Source organism: Miniopterus schreibersii (assembly GCF_964146895.1).
Source record: "Miniopterus schreibersii genome assembly, chromosome: 9".
NCBI classification, from domain to species: domain Eukaryota; kingdom Metazoa; phylum Chordata; class Mammalia; order Chiroptera; family Miniopteridae; genus Miniopterus; species Miniopterus schreibersii.
Window position 1 is genome coordinate 9,671,958 of NC_138118.1, and position 19,446 is coordinate 9,691,403.

A 19,446-nucleotide genomic window follows, 5' to 3' on the forward strand; every position below is an offset into this window, starting at 1 on the left:
GAGAAAAATAATGGCCAGCCCAGCATTTTGGATTTCATCAAACTTTTTATTAGCTGTTAATGTAACTTACATTTCTATTATTGCCAGTCTGGTGAAATCAAGCTAACGCTTTCTGATTTCCACAGAACTATGTCAGTATCCGCTGTTTCCTGAAGCTTAAAGCTCTCTTTTATAATGTGTTTGATGGTGGTGTGTGAGGAAAGCAGGAGAGTTTTCAGGTGAAGGTGGCTCTGGTATTAGATGCTAGATGAAGGGGCTGAGAAACCTCATTAATTCTTCAACAGAAAGCTGCAGGCTGAGTCCCTGCTGCCTTTGTGTTTGGAATTTAAAACTATTCCCAAGGTATGAATGAGTCCTGTTCTCTGTTCACATTCCCCTCCTTATGACATGGTGATCTCTCACAATCCGTTATGTTTTCTTTTGATAGTAACATTTTTTTGGTGTTATAACTTTGGTTTTGCTTCTGTTCCATTTGTTCTGATTTCTTTGGCAATGCCTGCTTTCCATTCATTTTTTTAATCTATTTTATTTCAGCTGCTATGTGTTTTGTCATATTATTTCTCTTATGAAAGTTTATTCTGATTTAATAAAGAAAAGCAGTGTTTTACCTCACTAAGAATAAACTGCATATATTTCATTTAAAAAAATCCTATGCTTTATGAAGGAACCCAGTTAGAGGTGGGGTTGTGTGAGATTTTCTTACGAGCCTTTGCTGTCTTGCTCTTACATTGTTTGTAATACTGGGTTGTTTTTGTTCGCGATACTAGGCTAATTTGTTTTTTATTTTATGTTTTTATTTGCTTATGTTGTTGAAATTATTGCAATGTTCTTCCTGGTTTTAAGGCTGGTGACTTAAAATCTGTTTGACCATAGAGAGTTATCCAGAGACAATATTACAATAAACTTGGCATTGAAAATGTGCTTTTAGGTTTTCATTCACTTTGGCTGTCTTCTTGCTCTCACACGAGGGCCTTTGCAGTGTCTTCTGTGAGAGCAGTAGCCATTCAGTATTTCTTTAATTCCCTTTGTAGATGCAAATGATCAGTTCAAGTCAGCTAAGCAAAAGAAAAAAGACCTCTCCAAATCTAATCGGAGAAGAAAATCTCCTGGGGGGTGGAGTGGGGGGGGGAGTCCTAGTTCAGAGAACAAAGGGAGAACAGACCAGAGGCTTATTTACCTTCCACTGCCTCAGGCTGTGGAAGCCAGCAAGCATACAAATGAAAGAAAGAAAGAAAGCAAGAAAGCTTAAGGGTTATGCATTCTTTATTCTACACTCTCTTCTTCTTTTGAGAAATGTGATAGACAGACCTGCCCGAAGGCTAGGGAGCTTAAGAGTTTCTATATCTGGGCCAGGGGCCATGTGATGGTAGAATTATAAAGGCCTTTGTTACTGCTGAAGGTCAAAAGAAGGGTAAAATATAGACTCTTGTAGAGAAGTCCTGTGGGAATGCAACCTAAGAGCGCTGGGTTTGGGAAGATGAACTGTAACTTTCCCTCTTGGCAGGATTAACAGAATAGAGATGTCTTTCCTTAGGAGACTCTGATAAACGAAACTTGTGGTGGGATTCTTTCCCAATATCCCACTTCCACTTGAGAATCCTAGACTGTATTGAAAGGAGGGTGTTATTCATAAGATAAAGGAAGACATGGCTTTTCCTAGTGGTCCCCAAGCCTTAACCAAATGTCCTTCTTAAAGGCAGGTGAGCCTGCTGATGTGGCTTAGTGGTTGAGTGTCAACCTATGAACCAGGAGGTCACGGTTCCATTCGAGGTCAGGGCACATGCCCGGGATGCGGGCTTGATCCCCAGTAGGGGGCGTGCAGGAGGCAGCCGATCAATGACTGTTAGGTTTGGACAAATACTTAATGTTCCTGAGGGCTCACCCCTCCCTTGCATGAGAAAATAACTTTTAGATGAACTCAAGCAACAACCTGTTTGTTATACTTAGCGACTGTCTCCTCCCACTCAGAACTGTCTACTCCCCAACAGCTCTGGCCTGATGCCATTTGGAGTTCAGTCCATCTATATTCAGATGCCCTAAAATTGCCTTTACCCTCTTATCTGGCCTCGTGTGTTCCTCCTCAGCAAGCCTAATATTTACTCTCTCTCATCATTGATGTTTCTCTCTCTCTCTCTCCCTCTCCCTTCCTTTCTCTGAAATCAATAAAGACAAATTTGAAAATAAACAAAGGCAGGTGATAGTTTCATCTTCTGTAATGACAGGAATACTCATGTTGCCTTAATTCAGACTGGGAAATATAAAACAGAATATCCCCAAGAAATTGTCATTGGTGAAAGTGGAGTTCTTAGGATGCCATGAGAAAAATAATTTCCTGAGGCCCCCATGGGAGAATGCGGTTTCATGGAAAGCTTTATTGATGATATAAAATTAAGAGGATTTCCCTCCAAGGTCCCATCTCCTTCTGTCTTGCCATGGAAGAAGTCCAATTTGTCTTCAGCAAGGTCAGAATTAAGGCTACTGCCCAGAATTTCTGTTTCATATTAAAGTCTAGTCCAGTCTAGCATCTAGCTAGCTTAGCTTGTGTTTCCAGCTGCAGCCCATTACATGTGGAGTCTGCGTGGTGTGGGTCATATGACTGCTTAAGGCCACATGGCTATGGAGAGAGAACTCATGAAAACAAAGGAGAATGCGGGTCATTGAGTAAGAGAGAGCAAGAGAGAACAAGAGAAAGCAAACTTCATTTGGGATTTTTTAACTTTCCAAGATTTAGCTCCCATATGATGAAGTCCACTCCCTAGGCAACCCATCGTTCCCCAGGCTAGACTGATCGGCAGTTACCTTCCCTACATCACCCCAACTTGACTATGCATGTGCCCATCTCTCACTTTGTTCCATCACATCCCCCAGTGATCTGTTGGAAATGGACTGGTGGTTTTCTGGGGAGCATGAAGCTGTAGCTCCCTGGTGAAGTTGCCCTGTTGACCATGCTTATAATGTCTGGCCTCCCTTTTGCTCTCTTCCTATTATTAATATTAACTAGCTAATTATGATAACTCATAAAAAAATGAAAGTATGTGGTTAGATTATTTTACACGTATTTTAAAATGCTTCGGCATTTATGTGGTATGATGTATCTGAGTTAGTTTTTCTCTCTTCTTAGAAATAGTTACTTGACATTTGAAGAACGTTAATTGGAAAACATCTGAAATTCTCAATTCAGAAGCCACATTCCAGAGGAGTTAGGTTACGGCTCCAGCGAACTTTATCTTGAATCTACTTTAGGGGCTTTGTTATTTAATCAGCATAAGGAGTCCGGGAGGCACCCACCCGTTGTGACCCCCAGCCCATTTCCTGTAACTGGTGACCATACCTTGCCTACTTCCTCATGCCTGTAATCCCTACTTCCTACTTCTCAAGTGATCTTTGTCCTTCTACCCAATATAAGCAGCAGGCTTGGGGGTGGGGTAGGGAAGAATAGTATAGAAATAATTTCTTACTGGTGTATCAATGTAAGAAACATCTAAACCTGTAAGAATTTTTTATGAGTTTATTTGAGTCAAACTGGTAACAATTGCTGGGAATCAAAATCTCAATGGATTGAGAAAATGCTCCAGAGAATGGCAGGTTTGCACCTTATTTTATACATTTTAATCAAAGGAGGAGGCATAAGGAGATTACGTGAAATTCACTGGTGATAGATAAAGAAGACAGGAGAAAGCAAATCGGGGAAATTCTAGGATTGGATAAAAAGTAAAACGAATAAACGCATACTTCTTTTACATAAGCGGGTATAGGATAGTTAATAGTTAATAATAAACACAATAACAATAACAGTGACGGGATTTGTGGTCTCTGATCTGGTGCAGTGGTTATGCCTTGAGAGGTCTGGAAGAAAAAAAAAGATTACCCTGGCATTCCAAAGATACACTATTGTAGATGCAAAATGAAAATAAATAGGCTCATTTAAGGTAAAGATTGACTTTTGCCAAGGAAGGTACAGGCCTAAGACATGACTTACCATGACTCACTTTTAGCTAAGATGTTTTCACTTCTGAACATCCTATGTAATTGCTTTAGGTCTCTGAGTTTGTAAGGCCACCATGCAGGTCTCCCCTGAGCTTCTAAGTTTAGTTTGTGGCCCCTTTATCACTCACTGGGGATATTGAGACTGGACAACAATGAGTCTTGGCTGCCTGTCCCTACTTGAGCCAATTAAACAGAGACAGGTTGAATCATATATGAGTGTTTATTCCAATATTGCCGGCAATATGGGAGAGCAGTAGGCGTCATCCATGAAAATCTGTTTTACCATCTCCACCTCCCTCCTCCCAAGCCAGCTGCATATATTGGGTAGAAGGACAAAGATCATTGGGGAAAGTAGGAAGTAGGGATTACAGGCATGGGGAAGTAGGGAAGGTATCATGGTCACAGGTTACAGGAAACGGGCTGGGGGGTAACAAAGGGCGGGTGCCTCCAGGACTCCTTGTTTCCAGAACAAAGTTATTATCTTTCCATGATAAAAGAATGGCTCACATTCCAAATGTCAACTCCCATGTCCCAGGGTGTACAACTCCCAGCCAGGTTAGAAAGTACTTTTTCTAATTGGAACAGAACAATCACAATTAACAGAACATGATCAATATTTCTTATAACTAGAGCTAAAAGTCATTGTTAACAGAGCATGATTAATATTTCTGCCCCTAACAAAATAAGTTTCAATTTACGTGCATTGGCTAAAAATGTTTTAGGGGTACTCTTGCCTTTGCATAAATGGGGTAAAAAAAATCTAGCCAGCTTAACAGTTTATGTACTTTGGATCATCTCTCCATACTTGGGAAACAAAACTGTGTCTAGGTCTATAATGGACAGGTTTTGTCACCTTACTCTGACTTGAGAGTTAGTTTAAATTTGTTCCAAAGTTGGAACAATATTCTCCCTGCTTCTAATGCCTTGTAGGGTGCTGTTGGAGCAGCTTAAGGCCAGAGAGTTAAGACTTCATTAAGCTCACTAAACAAATCATATGACTTTTGGGATGGGGGTGGCAATTATGAAATATTTATACATAAGATGTAATGACCTCAGAATGAACTCTAAGACTTACTTTCATTATAATATACCATTTGGAAGTGAGGTCCTGGTACTTATCACCTTGTAACCAAGTAAAGATTTGTCCACCTGGTGCTGTAGCTAACCACTTTTGATGATACCAGGGTGTAGTGAAAGAAAGTGGTACTTTTTGTATAACACTACGAAATTGAGAACGGGCAGCTTATGCTGGAAAAAATCAAACTTCCCAATGGTTTACAGACAAGGGGTTTTTTGCTTTTGTTTTTTAAAGTATGTTTTTATTGATTTCAGAGAGAGGAAGGGAGAGGGAGATAGAGACAGAAACATTAATTATGATAGAGTCTTTGATCAGCTGCCTCCTGCATGGGGATCAAGCCTGCAACCCGGGCATGTGCCCTGACTGGGAATTGAACCATGATCTCCTAGTTCATGGGTCGATGCTCAACCACTAAGCCACATCAGCCAGGCAGGGTTTTTTTTGTTTTTTTTTTAAATATATTTTTATTGCTATTTTAGAGAGAGAGGAAGGGAAAGGGAGAGAGAGAAACATTGATGCAAGAGCAAAACATTGATTGGCTGCCTCCTGCATGCCCCCTACTGGGTTTCAAGCCTGAAACCCAGGGATGTTCCCGGACCAGGAATCAAGCCAGCAACCTCTTGGTGCATGGGACAATGCCCAATCAACTGAGCCACACAGGCCAGGGCCAGACAAGGGTTTTATAGAGCAAAGATCATGAGTAATTATGAGTAAGGGGTTCAGGGCTGTGGGCTGCGTCGATAGGTCAGTTCTGATGCATGCTTCAGCAATCTGATTTATTCAGCTCCTGGCGATATCCTGTCTGGGTCTATGTGAGTACGGCTAGGCGGTCTCAAACAGAAAAAGAGGTTTGGTTATTAAGACATCTTGGGATCGTGAGAGCAGAAAGAAAATAACAGAGCTATACATTTCATGCTTAACAGGCCACATTCCTCTGTGGTCTTTAGCAGAGTATACCTTGTGAAACTTGCTTTACAGGCAGGCCTCCGGGCCCCAGGACATGACTACATTCCAGTGCAGGTATGACTCTTAAGAAGAGCTAATTTAATAATTTTAACTAAAAGCTAAATTCTAATACATATAGTCTGTTATGATTTGCTCCCAGCTTCAACCTGCCTCATTATTGAAACTATGGACATCCATCAAAAGTCAACTAATAATTGCATGAACAAACTGGGCTCAGTACATTTGAAAAAGCACTGCAGCTCCTTCCTTATGTCACTTACATCTTTGGCCACAAATGCACACAATAACCAGATGACTATCTGTAATGTCAATGTAATAAATATCTAAACCCATAGAGAATTTTCATAACAGTTTATTTGAGGCAAACTAATGACAATGCGAGGAAGCAAGATCTCAAATGCTTCTACAAAACGAGAGTTTTGCAGTTTCTTTCATGTGTTTGAAATTAAGGAGGGAACATAAGGAAGATTACATGAAGGTGGGAAGAAGCCAGGCAGGGAATGGGTTACAGGAAAGTTAACAAGATTATGTGCTCTCTTGAGGGTGGTCACTCTTCCAAGGGGTCTGAAAAAGAGGCTTTCGAAGGTGTGTTAATCTAGATACACAGAAACAATGGACAGGGCTTGCTTAAGGCAAAGATAAACGTTTACTAAAGGAGATATAGGCCAGAGGCTTGACTACCCATCAAGACCTGCCCACTTAGGAATTTATGATCAGATAACACTATGAGGTTACTTTCAGTTAGATTTATTAGTGTTCCATTTTCATCTGTAATTTCTTCTTCTGTCATGAATCAATCAGAAGGATGCAATGATTACCAACCTTTTGGTTGGATAGTATGGTCTCCCAGCACTAGGAAGGCTCATTCCTAGGCAGTTTAAGTATCAACATCATCTTGTTGAAATATTGGACTATTGGGACTAGGGTAATACTAGAATCGTGAAATGTGACTTGAGGCTGAATTATCCCAAAAGGGAAGGACAGGTAAGTGGAAGGCAATCAGGTCACATAGGGCTTCATTATGAAAAACCCTCTGGGTCAATAAAAAAATCTCCAGGTGGAAGTTCATGATCTCTAAGGTCTTTGTCTTCTGGAGCTTGCTGTGAAAGGAAGGGGTTACCAGTTTGGCATTTTCTTGAAGTGACTTTATCAAACCTTAGCAATATGTAAGATATCTCCTTTCAATAATGTCAGCTCATAAATCCAGCTTAAATGTACTATGATGCATGGAGGAATGTAAAAACCAAAAAAATGGGATTTTCTAAGGAGCCATAAAGAACCAAGTGGCCAACTTGGGATTCCCACAGCCCCAACTATTTGTTTAACTTACAACCATTGTTTACCCATACACTATAACCTAGACATTCTTTATCACTTATTTTACAATGGTTCCCATGCAATTTAACATAAAAAATAAGACTGATTAGTTTAAAATTTCTCCTTTGTCAGGCGAGAAAACAAATCTTTTTGAGGTGTTCCAGGGGGAGTTTGGAACACTGCATATTTATACCTACATATATTGAGATTTTAATCCTTTAAAAACCTCAGTTTCTAATGAAAACTAAAAAGCAAGCAGTTAGCATTCTTTAGCTTGGCAACTTTATGAAGACATTTAATAACCTCCAGAAACATAGCTTATAGATATCAAAATCAATTATTAGCATGGATTTATTTTTGTAACCTGGGCAAAATATGAATATTATATTTACTATTAATAACTCAAAAGGCATGTCCATTCTACTTAAACCAACACACTTAAGCTAACTTTTATTTATTAAAGATTAATCTTAGATCACATGAACTTGAAAAGCAACTGGGTTAGTTTCTATATTTCTGGAGAAGTTTAGGATATCCAATCCTTATAGGCACTTGTCTTCAAATAAATTGATTTTATTTTATTAAAATTAATTTTAACAATACTAATCAGAGGTAGAAATTATCTCACATTTACAACATATATATGTATATATGGACACACAGACGGACACAAACCATGAGAAAAACTCGATAGTTCATAAAAGAACAATTGGAACCAAAATTCTTTTTGAAGGCATGTTCAATTTATATCCCTGACAAGCCAAGTTCCAGATGACTTTCCCTTTTTTATAATAAGGACAGCTGTTTTTAGTACCTCAAAGAATTGGATTGTCACTAATCGACAGCATAGGTTGATCCACTGATCTATATCTTCTCTTTGAAGTTTTGAGAGATAAATTAAATATGCTTTTAATTCATTCTGCTTAATTTTATAGCTGGCTTTTTCTAATTGTGCACACAAAGGATTAATTTAGAGGTATCAAAGGACCCTCATTTAGGCCATCTTCCTGCAGGAGTATGAATTGGTTTCTTGAAGCTTCATTTATTCTGCAATATAGATAGGTTAAAAAAAAAGGGATCTCTGATCTCATATTATGTGCAAGGCCCCTAATTCAGATAGTTAAGGTGGGGGAGTGGGGGATAGAAGGTTTCTTTAGCGCAGGACAATCCACGTACCACAGAGACACATCTTGATGTGACTTGTTCTGAATCTGTACAGGTGTCTAGCGTTACATGCAGATTTTTTTTATTGCATGGCCATCAGCGCCTCTAACCCCTGGGTTGTTCAGGGGCCAACTGCATACCGCCCTGAACTAAGGAAAGGGGTCGGTGTTTAGGGCTTGGGGTGGTTTAATTCACAGGAAGGTGAGAGGAAGAAACACGGTAAATAAAGTTTGCCATGCCCTGCAGGTAAGTCTCTCAGGTGAAAAAGAACTTCTCTCCGATAGTAACTCTCTTCCTGGCACAAGTACTCTTTCTAATAGAAGTTTCCTTTAGAAATACAGATTTCTCCTGCAAATGGGGAGATTTATATTTTTTTATAAAGTTAAAATGGATTTAAGAGCATTTCCTGAGTCTGATATTTTAGTTTGTTTTTTGTTAATCCTCACTGAGGATATTTTTTCCATTGATTTTAGAGAGAGTGGAAGGAAGGGAAGGAGAGAGAGAGAGAGAGAAACACTGATGTGAAAGAGACACATTGATTGGTTGCATCCCACATGCACCCCGACTGGGGCAGGGGATCGAACCTGCAACCCAGGTACACGCCCTTGACCGGGAATCAAACGTGCGACTACTAGGTGCCAGGGTCGATGCTCTAACCACTGAGCAACACTGGCAGGACCTGCGTCTGATGGTTTTGATTGCCTTCAGCTCAAAATAATCCACATACCAAAGTGGTGTGATTTGGGGTGGCATGTTCTGAACCCCTTTAATAGTAATAATAGCTATTTCCTTACTGTAAAATTAACTCTACCTCTCAGCATATAAAGAAATACATTTTACAGATATTAAAGAAATAGATAGAGCACTTTAAAAATTATAGAAGAAACTGATAATATTTTAATAATCCTGGGGGCAGGGAAGCCTTCTGAAGTATGACACAAAACCCATAATCCAAAAAAGAAAAGATTGAGAGATTTAACGAGGTAAAAGCAAAACACTGAGGTATGACAAAAGATATCAGGAAAAATGTTGTTAAAATGCAACAGCCAAGCAGAAAACATTTGCAACATGTAAGAAAATCAGAAAATAATTGCTTCCAATTGCCCTAATTAAATGGTGACAGAGATGACGGTTCTTAATTGCTTAGAGGGTGTGTCTACCTGTCATTTATCTCAATATCTTAATTTTTCCTCACTTAGTGACATAATTTGAATACATTTCCATATTCTGAAGTGTGCTTCTAGAAGGCAGTTGTTACCACCCCACAGCGTTCCCCTGCGCTGAGTGGGGCATGCCTGTTGCAGTTACTCCATGGCATTGCTTAGGAGGAAGTGAGCCAAAAATTTCTCAGTGACCCCCCTCCATGCTTCCTCCAGGCTGTGACACAAGCTCCTTTAACTAAATATTGGACAAATATTTATGAAGTGGGGCCAAATGATTAGCCTGTGTGGCGTCCCGGTGCCTCTTGATCTACTACTGCTTACTTCTCTTGGTTCAGTTTTATCAAAACCTTTCTTCTTTTATAAACAAAAGTTGGAAAAACATGCCATAATATGGAACCAGTCAATGGATGAAAACTCCATGACTAATTTTCTCAAAGAAGCAGCTTTCACAATAAATATATCTATCATGCCTTTCGTCAACAGATATTTCCATAAGAGAACAGGAAGCTGACTTTGACATATAATCAAATGTAATAACTCCCCTCATCTGACACCCTTAAATAATACTTTAATTTACAGAGAACACCAGATAAAAACGATTTTAACAGTAGTTTCTTATTTATAGATTTTGAAAAAGTTTGCTTTCTCTTAGAGCAGACATTAAAATGTATTTAACAGTGAAAATGAATTAAGATTATTTTGTTTGGAAGTTCACCATTTCCAATAATTTTTTTTTCAAATAAAATGTTAAAACTTTTACATTTGTAACATGTTAATGGAAAAACAATGAGGTTGCTTTAATGAAATTAAAATGCATTATAAAACACAATATTTTTAACATTTTCATAAGTTTATGACAGCAAAAATTCTTCTGATTAAAAAGTAGAAAACACAATATGGAAAGGGGAAAAAAATCATTTAAAGTCTCAGAACTGTTAATATTCATTATATTTCTTTTCACTCATTTTCTCAGCAGAGGTTCCTCTTGTCTATCCTTCATGATGTTTACATTGCATATACAATGTGAATTCTTTACTTTTCATGTGATATAAAAGAGTGCATTTTAACAGAATTTTAATTCTGTGGAAAGGAACATTCATCTGAAGAATGCACATTTAAGATATGGCCCCTCTAACAAAATAGTCAGGAATAGCACTGTGCTAAAATAGACGTGTTTATAAATGAGTCCTTGTTCAGAACAGAACCTTTTTCGAATTTAGGGGAGACATTTGGGTAACATTACTCATTTCCGCTCTCTTCCCAGTGGCAAAGAGAATGGCTTTTGGCAGCGCAGTTTAAAATATACTGCTAATCACCAGAGGCAGTGCCTGACAGTTAACTCCGAGAATCTCATTGCTTTTGACTCAGAAAAGGAAGGGAATACTTTCCAGTTCATAAATATTTGGTTTATTGCTGCATGGCAAACAGAAAACAAATTTGGAGGGGAGATATTGCATATGCCAAACACTTTCTTCTGGTAGGTTGGTGAACAGACATCTTCTGTCCACGGATCAGTGATAGCTGCAGCAGACATCCCTTAGGTGCAGGCATCTCTCAGGTCATTGCACCAACAGCTGATTCAAGCACTGACTTGGGCATTTACATTTGTTCTTAACCTTAATCCAGAGAGGAGCCACTCCCTCCATCAAGCGTTTCGCTGCAGTGAAGTCTAACCTCCCTAGAGAAAGGCTGCAGTGACAGGCGTGGCCTTCTCAGATACCAGGGCACAGGCCGCTTGGTGCAGACACCGTCAATCATGAGCAGAAAATAAAATCAATGCAACCAAGCCGCAGGGTTTATCTGTCTCTGGCACTGGAATTCCCTTCCCAGAGGTAGAGACCCTGACTCTATGAGGAATGAAAAGTGCACCTTTTCAATACAAAACTCACAGTGTGCACAAAGCACTGCTTGAAGATTAAAGATGGTAGCTGCAGAGCCAAGGGTAGCTGGTTGCCATGGTTACCAAGGCTCTGAGGCAGCCCCCGTATGCCACCTGGTGTCCCCAGCCTGAAAAGGCAGGTCCCTGGTGTCCTAGATTGGAGATGGAGTTATTGGCCATAGCTCCTCAGGGGGACAGCACAGTACTGGCTTTGGGTGTCAGGCAGTGTTTGTACTATTTTACAAAGAAGGTTATGGAGCTATGGCCTTATCAGTTGGGGAAAGGAAACAGACGTGCCCTCTCCCCTTTTCAAAAATCATTCCTTTTCTCTCGTGGAAACACTGTTATACGAGCATTCACTCTCAAAGAGCACTCTTTATCCTGTGTTCAGGTCAAATTTGCTACCCAAATATGTTAGGTCATGCAATATTGCAATAGCCACAGACTCAAAATGTTGGGCACAACGATTGCAGAACATTATATTATACCAATTCTCAGGCACCCAGAATCTTTAGTACCCTTATCTCCTTCTAAACTTAGGTGCTATAGTGCAAGTAACAGCAGTATGACTTTATTTTAATGTTGAATTGTCACCAAATTTAAATATATATTACAAATCTATGATCACCTTTATACTGTTCCACAACGGAAGATAGAGATTCTGGGCCCTTGTCTTGGGATTCCTTGAGAATTTTCATAGTCATTTGGTTGTTGTCATTATGCAGAAGTAAGTAAATGTATGGCATACCACATATGATAATATTATATAAAAATTTCAGCCCTTACTGTATTTGGGGGGACTTCATGTTTAATTTTTATATTTATGGTCAAGACACCAATGAGGTTTAGATATTGTTAGTGATTCAGCTTTGAAATGAACACTTCATGTTACCCTTCTCTCCAGTTTTGAGAGATATTAAAAAAGTGATGACTGATTTCATACTAATGATTTTGGCATTCAAAATGATATATGGCCTGGCCGGGCATGGCTCAGAGATTAAACATTGACCTAGGATCCAGGAGATTGAGATTCAATTCCCGGTCAGAGCACATGCCTGGGTTGCGGGTTCAGTTCCCAGTTAGGGTCGCGCAGTAGGCAGCCGATCAATGACTCTCTCATCATTGGTGTTTCTATCTCTCTCTCTCCCTCTCCCTTTCTCTCTCTGAAATCAATAAAGATAAATTAAAAAAAAAGATATATGTTATTATGCTGTCATTTTTACCAGTGCTGAGAAAACAATTACCCACAATAAATAAATAAGGTGGCTAAAATATAAGAAAAAATAATTGTTACTCTTTACAACTATTCCTGTATTGTGTCCGGGTTTTTAATACTGTGCAATTAAAAAGGAATTTGACCTGGAGATGTCTATAATACAGGATGGGGCAAAAGTAGCTTTACAGTTGTGAGTACGGGAAACACAGAGTTTATTCTTGTATTATTATTTCTTAATTATTGTCTTATTTTCCAAACAAACAACTGTTAACCTACTTTTACCCACCCTGTATTGAGTGTTTTCAATTGTGAGGTTCATCAAAACAGCTTCATTGTCCTTATTAATTGACTTTGTAATAAGTAAATGTTACAAATTTTAATTTGTAAACTGCATTATGTCAATTGCTATTTCTCTTATATATTGGGATCCCAAATGCAGTTTTTCTGCCAAATGGGTTCTGCTGCTAAAAACAAGTCTGAGAGTCACTAGACTTGATAATGTCTGGGCCCTAGTCAAATACTTTTTTTAAAAGAACTGACACAGTCTCAGTAGACAAATCAACTGAGGGAATTTCAGGTAATTTAGCCTCCCTTCTAATCCAGGTAGAAGTATCAGTAGTTTTAGTCACCTCCAAAAGAAAAAGTCTCCATTAGCAGTCAGTCCCCATTTCCCTGAATCTCCCAACCCTAGGCACCACCAATGTACTTTCTGTCTCTGTGGATTTGCCTTTTCTGGACGTTTCAATAAATGGAATCATAGAATATATGATCTTTTGAGACTAGCTTCTAAGCATAACATTTTTAAGTTTAGTCCACGTCGTAGCATGAATCAGCACTTCATTCCTTTTCGTGGCTGAATAATATTCCACTGTATGGATATACCACATGATGGACGATTCGTTTGTTGATGGACACTCAGGTTGCATGATGATCAGTTGTGTGAGGTTTCTCTAAGGCAGAAGAAATTCAGCCTGGGCCTGCAGCATTCTTTTCCGCCAGGGGGTTCCAGCCTGTCCTTCCTATAGCCTCTCCTATGAATTTTTTACTTTCCAAGCCAGCCCCATGATCAGGTAAGCCAGTTCCTAGCAGTAGGCCTTGTCATAAACATACATACATACATACTAGTTCTGTTTCTCTGGTGGAATTCTAAGTCATACAGATTTCCCCCACTGGCTGGCTGCTATAATGGTTGCTATGAGCATTCATATAGGAGTTTTTGTGTTTTCATTTCTCTTGTGACTATACCTAGGAATAGAATTGCTGGGTCACATGGTAAATCCATGCTTAATATTTGAAGAGCTGCCGAACTGTTTCCAAAACAGCTACAGTTTTATTCTCACTGGGGGTACATGAGTGTTCTAATCGCCCCACATCCTTGACAGCAGTTGTTTTTGTTTTTGTTTTAGTTGATACTGATTCTAGTGGTTATGAATTGGTGTCCCATTGTGGGTTTGCTTTGCATTTTACTGGTGACTAATGGATGCTGAACATCTTTTCATGTGCGTATTGGTCATTTGTATATCTTCTTTGGAGAAATGTCTGTTAAGGAGCTCTCAGATATCTCAAGACATTGAAAACACAGAGGGTAAAATGTTGGTATTTGATCCAAACTTAGAAAGCAATATGACAGTTCTCCAAAGACCAGAAAAGATGTTTGCTCTGTATCATAATTTAGGTGAGAAAAAAATGTAAAAACTGTTCAAACTAGTCTTGGTAAGTTTTTTTTTACAAAGAAATAAAACACTTTAGTCCTCAAAGTTTCTAAAGTTTAAAATTAAAACATAGTCAATAGTATTAATTCTATTTTTTCAATTTTACTATATATTTATAATCAAGAATAAGAGAATTTTTTATGTTTTGACAAAAATTTTAAATGTCAAGGCAATTGTGATTTCTTTCAATTGCTTTGCACAGTTTTAGCTTGCATGGCCTTTTTTTCTTTGGCATAGTCCTTTTTAAAGTCTCATGCTAACAACAAAGAGAAGATTACCTAGCTGATATAATATTGCTCATTGGTATAAATTTATGTGCATTTAAAATAATTTAATATTGTTAATGCTTTTCTATATTAAACTTTAAGCTTCTGTGTTATGTTTGGCCTTGTGCCTGGTCCATAGAAGTCACTTAATTTTATATATAGCTGATTTATTTTATATACAAGTAAACAATTCCTTTTTTCTGAATACTGCATTATGTTTATATTTACTCCTGAATACAACCTTTATCTTATATATTGGTGAACTAAGTGTTTTTAAATTTTCCAATTTTTAAGTCATATTGGAAACATTCTGCTCGTGTGTGTATAAAATAGAAATAGTTTGACTCTCAATTCCCTCTTCTCTTGCTCACTCTAAAAGGAAAGCAGTTACCAATCATCTATCACCTTCTGAAAATTGAAAATGCAAGATGTTCAAATTTAAAAAAGTACAAATATAAAAAATAGGTTTTTTTCTAATAGCATCTCAGTTAGAAATGGAAACTTAAAAGAACAGTTATAGTAGCAACAACTATAAATTACCCAAGAATCAATAAAACAAGAAAGGCGGAACACTAATCTGAGGAAAACTATACAATTTTACTGAATGACATAAAATAAAATGTGAACACAGAGACACACCATGTTCTAGGTAGGAAAATTTAATATACTAAACCTGTCAACATTTCCCCAAAATAATATATAAATTGTATGCAATTCCAAACAAAATCCCAGTGAAGCATTTGGGGTGCATCTTGAAAACTTTCTATTTTTATCTGAAGGGGGAAAAAAGTGGTAATTACTAAGAAACTGTTGAAAAGCATTAACAATGAGGGAGGACCTAACAGATCCTAAAATATGTTATAAAGCAACACTAATGAATAGTTTGGGTGGAGAAATGAAAGACCAGAGGAATAAAAAGGAACCCAGAAATAGACTCATGTACACATGGGAGGTAAGCGTCTGAGAAATGGGCATTTAAAACCAGGGAGGAAAGGATGGCCTCTGGGCTAACCTGGGCTGGGACAACTCGATTTCCACTAAAAGTGCAAAGTTATGACCAAGTTATGACCACAGTAAATGAAAACACATTTCCAGATGAATTAAAGATCTAAATGTAAAAACAAAACAACTAGAACTGATTAGAAGAATAAAGGTAATTTATGTGATTTTAGGGTTGGGTAAAAAAGTCAGAACGTCTAAAGGAAAACACTGACAGGTTGAACTATATGCTATTTTATTTTATGTGTTTTTCTTCCTTGGACTTCATGGGCAGGGGGCCGAGTTAGGCGTGTGCCTCAGTCTGTGGCACCCATATCATTAGTTGTGTGAGGCTTTTCTTTGGTTTTTATATATGCACATGTGTATTTGTGTATTGTCATTGATCCCTTTTATCTTTGCACTTCCCTATGCATGTAGGGAACCGTTCTAATATTCTAAATGAATATTCTTTTGTTTGTGTTGCTCTAAAACGGGTAATGTTCAGCAGGCACGTCTCTAATCATGTAAATTGTATCACCTTATAGATCTCATTCCATTTCTTTTTTTTTTTTAATTTTAGAGTTCCTACATATTTTTATGACTTAAAACTTTAGAAAGATGTTTTGTAAATTATAGTTGACATACAGTATTTCACATTCCGTCTCTTATCCTTTAATTTCCCCCCGGCAGGATTTAAAGACCCATGTTGCTATGTTCACAGTGGCCCATAGCTTCCCTGGCTGCGGTGCTCGCGGTGTGAGCTTGCTGTGTGTCACTCGCCCTCTCCCTGCCATGTGTCCCCAGATTGCTGCTGACACTCAGCTGCACAAACAAGGTTTCTCTCATAGCCTCGTGCATGCAGTCTTATGGACACAGGTGGGTATTTCTTTAGGATAAATCCTCAGATACGGACTAGCTGGACCAGGGGCTGCACAGACTCAATCTGCACAAGTGCCACATTGCTCTCCAGAATACACTTCCATCAGCGCTTCGTCAAGGCCAATATCCCCTAAATTTTCTAATTTAACAAGTGGAAAGGGATGTCATTATTTTGTTTCTTAATTTATATTTAAAGTGAATTTCCTATAGATAGCATATAGCTGGGTCTTTTATTTATATCGAGTTGGACAATCTCTGCCTTTTATTTTGAATTCTGGAATAATTTACATTAGATGTAATGATCGGTTTGGATGTTGTTCTACCATCTTGTTTTAAGCTTTCTATTCCATCTGTTTTTTGATACTTTTATCTTCTTTTTTTGCCTTCTTTTGGATTCACTAAATATTAAAATTGCATTTATTCCACTATTGCCTTATTAGCTCAATTTAAAAAAAGGTTGCTCTAGCCCTGGCCTGTGTGGCTCAGTTGGTTGAGTGTTTTCCTATGTACCGAGAGGTTGCCGGTTTGATTCCTGGGGGGGGCACACGCCTGGGTGGCAGGTTCATCCCCAGCAGGGGGCAGGCAGGAGGCAGCCGACTGATTTGTGGTTCTCTCGCATCGATGTTCCTCTCTCTCTCCCTTCCTCTCTCTCTAAATCAATAAAAACATATGTGTGTGTGTGTGTGTGTGTGTATATAAAATATATATATATATATTTTAAATGGTTGCCCTAGGTAGAGTTTCCCTGACGCATGTTTAACTTAAAACAGGCTACTGTCAAATAACTTCATGTTCAACATAAAAGCCATATTACGATGTATTTCCGTTTCCCACTGGCTGGTCCTGTACAGTTTGTTATGTAAGTCCCCCTGCTGCTGCTTCCCACCTGATAAGCATCTCAAGTTGTCTCCAGTGATTAACTTGTCTCTCCTGGTAGAGAGGGAATGATGAACACTGTAAATTTATGTCCCCTGTGTAGGCAAACAGAGGTTTTCTTATATCTGTTTCTTCTCAATTGCCTTTCGCTCAAAATAACCTTTCTGCCAAAGTGGCACCTTTTGGGGCGGCACCTTCTGTCTCCTTCAGTCATAACGCAGTAGTCTTTCCATAGCCAAGGGTGTCCTCTAATACCATGTCCTCCCGTTTCCTCCTTCTATTGCCACTTCTCCCCCCTCCACTCCATAGGTTTATCTCAGAAGTAAGTGGCAAAATCGGTTTGGGGGTGTGTGTTTTTTTAAATCCTGTCTTTTGGGTGGTTCTTTGAAGTTGCCCAAGGCTAAGATCTGTTTCTCAATCCAGTTCCAATATATTGAGTTAACCTGCCCTCTTCCAGAATAGCACTCACTTTGATTAGAAAGAAGTGGCTTCTCAAGTTGGAAGGTACAAAATAGCCATAGGGATGGAAGGCCCAGCGCAGGGGACACAGTCCGCAGTATTGTAATAACTACGTAGGGTGCCAGGTGGGCACTAGACGTACCGGGGCAATTACTTTGTGAGTTATATGTCACAGTCTAGCCACTGTGTCTAACACCTGAAACCAATACAAAATAGTATTGAATGCCAACTGTAATTGAAACATTAAACATTTCCCCCCCCCAAAAAAAGGAAAGCAGTGGTTTCAGCCAGAGGAACAAGCCCTGCTCTTGGCAGCCTCTCAGGACTGTGTGTAGGAGGAATAGCTCTGGTGGAATGTGAGGTCATTAAAACTTCTACTTTTTTTTTCTTTCTTTCAGTTTTTTGACTCTCAGTTTAAAGCACGTGTAAAGTTGCTATTATCTTTGGATCAGTTGTTTCCTGCAAGCACTTTGGGCTACAGTTTTCTACTCTTACTTCTTTGTCAATCCAATTACTTCTGCTTTCTATCCTTAGGGATTTTTGGTTCACTGATGTACCCTTTCTTTATTCTGGAGGTGCTACAGGTTTGGTCTATTTAATTGGCTCTCTGCTTAGTTATTTCAAGAAATTTGGGGCAGGAGGGAAAGTAGATTGCCATCTTCATCTAATCTCTCAGATTGCTTCTATCTTTCAATAGCATCCTGTTACTTGTCAGAGCAATTTTCTCTTGAGTCACACTGAAGAGATAATTTATCATTTCTGTTTCCTACATTAACTCGTTTTTATCGGAATTCATTTGCCCATATGCTTTAAACTCAAATACTGACAGCGTGAAACCCATTATTAGTTTAATGATCTGAGAAGAAGATAAAATGCATAAGAAAAAACAGATAAATTATAAAGAATGGGCGGTTTACTTTAAGCACTCTAAAAATGAGCCTAAATGGGTTAATTTTCAGTTATATTCAACAAGCTGAAATTATGGCATTAGGAATAGCACATTTTAACTTTTCCAAGGATGGCTGTTGCCCTGGCCGGTGTGGCTCAGTTGGTTGTAGCATCTTCCCATGTTCTGAAGGGTCGCAGTTCGATTCCCGGTCGGGGCACATGCCCAGGTTGCAGGTCCCCTCCCTGCTGGGGCATGTGTGGGAGGCAACCGATGTTTCTCCCATCAGTGTTTCTCTCTCTCCTTCTACCTTTCCCTCTTTAAAAAAAAAAAGAAGAAAAAATTAAAAAGAAAGAAAGACTCTTGTGTTAGCATGGTCTCTCATGCTCAGCATACTGACGCCTTGGCCCAGATAATTCTTTGTGGTGGGGGCTGTCCTGAGTAGGATGTTTAGCAGCATCCCTGGCCTCTACCTACTAAAGGTCAGCATCACCCACTAGACAACCCAAAATGTCTCCAGACATTGCCAGATGTGCCCTGGGGAGGGTGGGACAGAACTGCCCCAGTGAAGAACCATGTTAATAGATAGAACCGCTCACCCAAAATAGCTCTTCTAATAT